Below are 6,000 nucleotides of genomic sequence, written 5' to 3'. Positions count from 1 at the left end.
ATAGGAAAGGTGTGACCACACTAATAAGGTTGTATTATAGACCGCCCAATAGTCAGAGAGAATTGGAGGAACAAATCTGTAGTGAGATAGCAGACCGATGTAAGAAACAGAAAGTTGTAATGGTAGGGGATTTTAACTTTCCACGTATTGACTGGGACTCCCACACTGTGAAAGGGCTGGATGGCTTGGAATTTGTCAAATGTGTTCAGGAAAGTTTTCTATATCAATATATAGAGGTACCAACGAGAGAGCATGCAATACTTGATCTCCTATTAGGGAACCAGACAGGTCAGGTGACAGAAGTATGTGTAGGTGAGTATTTTGGGTCCAGTGACCATAATGTCATTAGTTTCAAGTTAATTATGGATCAGGACAGGTCTGGTCCTCGGGTTGAGGTTCTAAATTGGAGAAAGGCCAATTTTGTGGAAATGAGGAAGGATCTAGGAAGAGTGGATTGGGATAAGTTGTTTTATGGCAAGGATGTGCTCAGTAAGTGGAAGGCCTTCAAAGGCAAAATTTTGAGAGTGCAGAGTCTGCATGTTGCTGCCAGGATTAAAGGCAAAGGTAACAAGCGTAGGGAACTTTGGTTTTCAAGGGATATTGGTGCTCTGGTTGAGAAAAAGAGAGAGGTGTATAGCAGGTATAGGCAACTAGGAACAAATGAGGTACTTGAAAAGTATAGAAAAAGTAAGAAAATACTAAAAAAAGAAAATCAGGAAGGCAAAAAGAAGACATGAGGTTGCTTTTGCAGATAATGTGAAGATAAACCCGAAGGGTTTCTACAAGTATATGAAGAATAAAAGGATAGTAAGGGACAAAATTGGTCCCCTAGAAGATCAGAGTGGTCATCCATGTGTGGAGCCTCAGGAGATGTGGGAGATCTTAAACAGTTTTTTTGCAACAGTATTTACTCAGGAAACTGGCATAGTGGATATGGAAGGAAGGGAAACAGGCAATAGTATCATGGAACATATAGAGATTAAAGAGGAAGGAGGTGCTTGCTGCTTTACAGCGAATAAAGGTAGATAAATCCCCCAGGCCTGGTAAGATATTTCCTTGAACATTGAGGGAGACTAGTGTAGAAATTGCAGGGGCCCTGACAGATATATTTAAAATGTCCTTAGCCACGGGTGCGGTGCCGGAGGACTGGAGGGTAGCTCATGTAGTTCGGTTGTTTATAAAAGCATCTAAAAGAAACCAGGTAATTACAGGCCAGTAAACCTGACATCAGAGTGGGTAAATTATTGGAAAGTGTTCTGAGAGATCAGATATACAAGTATTTGGATAGCCAAGGGCTGATTAAGGATAGTCAGCTTGGCTTTGTGCGTGGTAGATCGTGTTTAACGAATCTTGTAGAGTTTTTCGAGTAGGTTACCAAGAAAGTAGATTGAAGGAAAGGCTGTGGATGTTGTCTACATGACAAGGTCCCACATGGAAGGTTAGTTCAGAAGGTTCAGACACTAGGTATCCATGGAAAGGTTGTAAACTGGATTCGAAATTGGCTGTGTGGGAGAAGACAGAGAGTGGTAGTGGACGATTGTTTCTCAGACTGGAGGCCTGTGACTAGTGGTGTGCCTCAGGGATCTGGGCTGGGGCCATTGTTGTTTGTTGTCTATATCAATGATCTAGATGATAATGTGGTAAATTGGATCAGCAAGATTGCTGATGATACTAAGATTGGAGGTGTAGTGGACAGCGAGGAACGCTTTCAAAGCTTGCAGAGGGATCTGACCCAACTGGAGGAATGGGCCAGAAAATAGCAGATGGAACTTAATGCAGACAAGTGTGAGGTGTTGCATTTTGGAAGGACAAGTCAAGGTAGGACATACACAGTAAATGGTAGGGCACTGAAGAGTGCAGAGGAACAAAGGGATCTAGGAGTTCAGATACATAATTCCCTGAAAGTGGCATCGCAGGTAGACAGCGTTGTAAAGAAGGCTTTTGGCATCCTGGCATTCTTAAATCAAAGTATTGAGCATAGGAGTTGGGATGTTATGGTGAGGTTGTATAAGACATTGGTGAGGCCAAATTTGGAGTATTTTGTGCAGTTCTGGTCACTTAACTATAGGAAGGATATTTGTAAGATTGAAAGAGTGCAGAGAAGATTTACTAGAATGTTGCCGGATCTTGAGGAGTTGAGTTACAGGGAAAGATTGAACAGGTTAGGACTTTATTCCTAGGAGCGCAGAAGAATGAGGGGAGATTTGATAGAGGTTTACAAAATTATGAGGGGTATAGACAGAATTAATGCGAGTAGGCTCTTTCCACCTAGATTAGGAGAGATAAGTATGAGAGGACATGGCTTTAGAGTGAAAGGGGAAAAGTTTAGGGGGAACATTAGGGGGAACTTCTTCACAAACAGTGGTGGGAGTATGGAACAGGCTGCCATCTGATGCAGTAAATGTGGGCTCACTCTTGAGTTTTAAGAATAAATTGGATAGATACATGGACGGGAGAGGTCTGGAGGGTTATGGACTGGGTGCAGGTAAATGGGACTAGCGGAATAACGTTTTGGCACAGACTAGAAGGGCTGATTGGCCTGTTTTCTGTGCCGTAGTGTTCTATGGTTCTATGGTTCAATCACCCTGTGACCTAAGACGACCCTCCACACTGTCAGCAACTCCACCAACTTCGTTCCATCTGCGAACTTACTGATCATGCCTCCAACATCCATTTCCAAATCATTCACATGTATTACAAACAGCAGGGGTCCCAGCACCAATCCCCGTGGAACACCACTGGTCACAGACATCCAATCACAAAAACAACTCTCTGCCATCATTCTCTGCCTCTATTGCCACGCCAATTTTGGATCCAATTTCCCAGCCTGCCTGGGATCCCAGGGGCCCTAATCATTAGAACCAGTCTCCCACGTGGGACCTTGTCAAAGGCCTTATTGAAGTCCATGTAAACCACATCTACTGTACTGCCCTCCTGATACACTTTGTCCTTGACAAAGCTATGCTGGCTATTGCTGATCAGTCCCTGCCTTTCCAAGTGATCATTAATGATTTGTCCTACTGTACCCTGCACTGGCTGGCCCAGTGTTCACTGCGCTGGCTGGTCCAGTGTTCACTGCACTGGCTGGTCCAGAATACTCTGCACTGGATGGCCCTGGATACTCTGGAATGAATATTATTTCACTTTCAAGTTTCTCCTCAGTTGTCAAACTCTGTGTCTTTTACAGTGAAATCCTTGTAGATTGGAAGCTTTTTATTGGAGTTTGCTCTTTCAGGTGAAGAGGTAAACTCTTCTCGACGGGGCCCCTGTTGTCATGGGGGAGTCTGCACTGAGAGAAATTTTTCCAACTGGGATCAAGTGCAGTCGGCTGAGCAGACTTCGAGTGTATCAAAGGGGAGGCTGAAAAACTACTGTGGTTTGGAGTGCTGTGGTCTTCAGAGTGCTGGCTTCACAGAAGGGAGGGGAAGGGAAGGAGGAGAGGAGGGGAAGGAGGAGGAGAGGGAGGGAGAGAAGGGAGGGACAAGAGAGGGAGGGAAGGAGGAGAGGGAGAGAGGGGAGGAGAGGGAGTGAGGGAGGAGAAGGAGTGAGGGAGGAGAGAAGGAAGGGAGAGGAGAAGGAGGAGGGAGGAGGGAGGGAGAGGAGAGGAGAGGAGAAGAATGGTGCTGAGGAGGGTCCGTGGGAGCTTGTCAACACTGGTTTGACATTGTGACATTGGTGTAGGTTGGGTTGCTGGCTGCTGAGTTTTGTGATACTTTTCTAATTTAATGAAGCACAGGACCCGATTGTGCAGAGGTTAAACACAGCATAGGTTCAGCAGCTGGGAGTGGTCACAAGAATCACATGTGCACTTCAACAAGTTTTACACCTCCGAATGTAGTAATTAGTCTTTGGAGGGGAATAAGGTGACTGGTATGATTAATATTCTTTAATTAAGGGGCCTAACAAGGAGTTTAACTTGAGGATTGTTTGTTTCTACTTGTGTTACATTTTAAGTAAAGGGACTCAGTTTAAAATTAAAAGTAAGGCAAAGGAGCTCAGTTCTCCGTGACATACAGCGTGTGGGATCTCCGAGACACTCCTTGTCTAGGTGATCATCTCTGTGGAAGGTGCATCCAGTTTGGTGACCTTGAGCACCGTGTTTCAGAGCTCAAGCTCCAACTGGAGCTACTGCACGACATCTCTGAGGCAGAAACTTAGGTGGACAATGTCTAAGTGGGGATCAACCTGCAGCTTAAGGAAATACAGTCAGAGAAGGAATGAGTGACCACCAGGAGGAGGAAAGAAGGCAAACAGCAAGTCAGGAAAACAGAGTGCATCCCACTCCAGGGCTGCTTTTCCATGTTGGAACTGGTGAAGATGTGTGTTCCTCTGTGGAATGCAGACAGAGTGAAGTTCACAGCACAGTGGGTGGCTCACTGCACAAGGGGATCGGGGAAGTAGGTGCAAGGGCAATGGTGATCCGAGACTCAATAGTGAGGTGAATGGAAAGGCACTTACAGATGGAATTTAATATCAACAAGGGTGAGACTATGCATTTTGGGATGTCATATAGGGCTTTGACATATAGAGTAGGATGGTTAGGAATGTTGATGAACAGAGATACATGGGGGTCCATGTCCATAGTTCCCTGAAAGCAGCAACACGGGTGGATAGGGTGACAACGAAGGCATGTGGCATTCTTGCCTTCATAGGTCAGGACATAGGATATAAGAGTTGGGATGCTATGTTGCAACTTTACAAAACACAGATTAGGCTGCACTGGGAGTACCGTGTGCAGTTCTGGTCACCACACTATAGGAAGGATGTGAATGCACTGGAGAGAGTGCAGAGGAGACTCACCAGGATGTTTGCCTGGATTGGAGGACTTTAGGTATGGGAAGAGATTGAACAGGCTGGGCTTGTTTGCCCTGGAACAAAGGAGGTTGAGGAGTGACTTGATAGAGGTAAATAAAATTATAAGAGTCATGGATAGGGTAGGTAGTCAGAATATTGTTCCCATGAAACAAGAAGGCTTAGGTTTAAGGTGAGAAGGAGGAGCTTCATCGGAGATCTGAGGGGTAAGTTTTTTACACAGGGAATGGTTGATATCTGGACCTTGCTACCAGAGGAGGTGGTGGAATCAGATACAATCACTATGTTTAAGAGATCTTTAGATGACACTTAAATAGGCAAGAAGTAGAAGGATACAGTCTTAATGCAGGCAAATGGGATTAGTGCAGATGGGCAAAAAGCTCAGCATGGATGTGGTGGGCAGAAGGACCTGTTTCTGTGCTGTACAACTCTGTGACACTTCTGTGGCTATAGATGTGAACACAGCATGGCATGTTGCCTCCCTGGTGTCAGGGTCAAGGATGTCTCAGAGTGGCTTCAGGGCATTCTAATGAAGGAGGATATACAGCCAAAGGTTGTGGTCCACATTGGTTCTAACATCAGGGGTAAAAAGGGGGAAGAGGTATTGCATTATGAATTTGGGAAGCTTGTTAATAGAATAAAGACCAAGTCCTCTATGACTGTAACCTCTGGATCAACTCGTGAGTATAGGAATAGGAAGGCAGGAGGTGTGGCTTGAAGAGGTGGTGTAGGAGGGAGGGCTTCAGATTGGTTAAACTAATTTAGCAGCAGTATGAGACACAGAATCGAGGGGCGGGGGGTGGTGGGTAAGGAACATCCAAACGTAGAAGGAAAGCTAAGTCCAGTAGGCAGATCCACATAGACTTGATAAGGCACATGGGAGGAAAGGAAAGCTAAATGGAGTCATAGAGTCATACAGCATGGAAACAGGCACTTCAGCCCAGCTAGTCCATGCCAACCAAGTTGCCTACCTGAGCTGGTCCCATTTACTTGCATTTGGCCTATATTCCTCTAAACCCTTCCTATCCATGTACCTGTCCAAATGTCTTTTAAATGTTGCTAATGTATCAGCCTCTACCACTTCTTCCGGCAATGAGTTCCATGTACCCACCACCCTCTGTGAGAAAAAGTTGCCCCTCGTGTCTCCTTTAAATCTTTCCCCTCTTACCTTAACCCTATGCCCTCTGG

This window comes from Pristis pectinata, chromosome 3 (genome assembly GCF_009764475.1).
Source record: "Pristis pectinata isolate sPriPec2 chromosome 3, sPriPec2.1.pri, whole genome shotgun sequence".
NCBI lineage: Eukaryota > Metazoa > Chordata > Chondrichthyes > Rhinopristiformes > Pristidae > Pristis > Pristis pectinata.
The sequence above is the reverse complement of the archived record's forward strand: the minus strand, read 5'-3'. Positions refer to the sequence as shown.